The following is a 2603-nucleotide window of genomic DNA, read 5'->3' on the forward strand; positions in this document are numbered from 1 at the left end:
TTGTGTTTGTTTTTCCTTTGCATGTCTATTACTATTAGTACCATTATATATTTCATATGCTTAGCAATAAATAACTTTTATAGTCAAACTGGTAGTAACTGGGTATATTTTTCCTTCTCTGCTTCTCTTTCCTCCCATGTTCTGCAGCAACGCTTCTTTTTACCTAAGCTAAAGATCCCGATAAAGCCCAAAAATACTGTGGGGTCTGCTCAACAAGAGGCCAAAGATTGGGACATACTGAGTTTGAAACACTTAAGGGGATCAGCTTGTACAGGCTGATTGACCCAGTTTGACTCAGACGTGCCCTTACGAACTGAATGCTGGCCCATGAGGGTGTCAGCTGGACACCCAGCCGGATTCAGAGGGATTCTGTTCACCTGCATGCTTGTGTCTGACTGCAGTTTATTGTTGCTCTGATGAACTGATTCTTGGCATATGAGGGTGTCAGCCTGTCCATGCTGATCAACCCGGCCGCGTCAGGTGTGTCACGTTAATCTGTGTGTGTGTTTGTGTGTATGACTGATTTGGTGACTGGGGGAACCCAGCCCCATTGAAACTGATAGGTCCATTGTGGGGTGAGGACTTGCAGAAGGGAGATATACAGCTCCGTATAGAAACACAAGTAACACAAGCAGCACATTGACAGAATTACCAAGACCCTAGAAATGTATCCCTAATAAATGAGCACACCCCAAAGTAATGGGCAAATCTGGTAACAGTCCCCAGATCCAGTGTGCTGGGCTGATCTGGCCCAGCCAGTGCATGCAGCTCACACCCCAACCTGGCCCTGTGCTGTCTCTAGCCTCTGTGCACTGGAGTATGGCATGCATTGCATAGGGCTGGTCCAGGGTGTATGCTGCACGTGGGGTCCATGCCAGATGGGCCTTGCATGTTGGATCTGGTCTGTAGACCCAATTTGGACTGATCCCAGATTCAGCATGCAGGGCTGGTCTGGTCTGGATGCTGTTTGCAGTGTGTGGCCCAGACTGGCCCTGTATGTTGCATGCAGCAGAGTCTAACTCCAGCCCCCACACAGTGTACAGCCTGCACCAGATGGGCTCTGCATACTGCATGCAGTGTGCAGTGCCAGGGCCAGCATACACTACATGCAGCATGCCACTCCAAGACCCGCAGACAGCACTGTGGGCTGGATGATAGGGATCCATGGGCTGTATTATTGACACTCCTGTTCTAGCCGAGTCTTCTGTATCTCACAATGGTAGAGAACAGATGCTAAGGTAGAGAGTATATTTTTGATGTTTCCTACCCCTCTTCTCTTCCAGCTTCTAGGAACTAGGAGATTCTAATTTGGAAATTGCAGCCCAGCCTATCATTTTTAATATCTACTGATGGACTGATCTAACAAGAATTTGTCCAATCCTATTTTGAACTTGATTTTAATTATCAGTCATTACAATATCTTATAGCAATGATCTCTATAATTTAATTACATACTATATGAAAAAAGAACTTCCTTCTGTTTGTTTTAAACCTGCTACCTAAAACTTTCATTTCATGGCCCCCTAGTTCTAGTAATACAAGGGGAAGTAAATCCCTACAGAAGCTTCTCCAAAATCCTCCTTTCTACCCTTCTCTATACCTTTTCTACCCCTAATGTAGCCTTCTGGAGCAAGGAAGTCCAGAACTGCAGTATTCAAGGTGGATGAAGCTCAGCTTTTGTGGAAAATATTACACGTTAGTTCACAATGCACCAATAAGCATTGGACTTATAATATGTCCAACTACCCATTTTCATATTTTTATGTCATACTGGGCATGTCTAACTGTGCACTCAACTGTGCAGTAACTGCTGGTACTGCACAAGTACTGCACAGTTCTTGTGCCGTATGGGTTGTTTCTGACCCTACTGCCCAGTAGCAATGAGCTACTGTACAATAGCTTGTTGCTACTATGCAGTAGTGGTGGTGTCATGGCTTGTGCCCGCCAATGTTACAGCGACATAGTGTCTCATGTAGATGTGCCCACTGTGTAGTATAAAATAATTACAAATATAAAACTATTATATTTACCAGCGCTTACGCAGCTGGTGCCGCTGGGCAGGCCTTGGGTTCCTTGACAATGACCCATGCTTTCGGGAGGGGGGATTGCTGGGGCGGGATGGGCTTCATCTCTCCCCTAATGGCAAGCGTATCTTCTCTTCCAGGTTGGCTGATCTCGTACGGCGAGCTTTAAACTAGACTCGCCGGGGGAGGGGGCTGCAGGAAGACGAGGAGACGCCATCAGGGCAAGGGGTGCAAAGGTAAGTAATGGGGGTCTTGCCATCAGGGCAAGGGGTGCAAAGGTAAGTAACAGGGGTCCTGATGGTCTGGCTAATCAGGGGGTGGGGGGGCACACAGTCTTGCAAGGCCTTAAATGCCTGTACACCAATGCTCGTAGCATGGGGAACAAACAGGAGGAACTCACCCTCAGAATAGCTAGTTCAAATCCAGATGTCGTAGGGTTAACAGAGACATGGTGGGACTCATCCCATGACTGGGCAGTTAACATTAGGGGCTATAGGCTGTACAGGCGGGATAGAGAAGGCAGAAAAGGCGGGGGGTGGCACTTTATGTCAAGGAGCACTACACATCCTCTGCCAGCAG

The sequence above is a fragment of the Alligator sinensis genome, unplaced genomic scaffold (genome assembly GCF_000455745.1).
Source record: "Alligator sinensis unplaced genomic scaffold, ASM45574v1 scaffold473_1, whole genome shotgun sequence".
Taxonomy (NCBI): domain Eukaryota; kingdom Metazoa; phylum Chordata; order Crocodylia; family Alligatoridae; genus Alligator; species Alligator sinensis.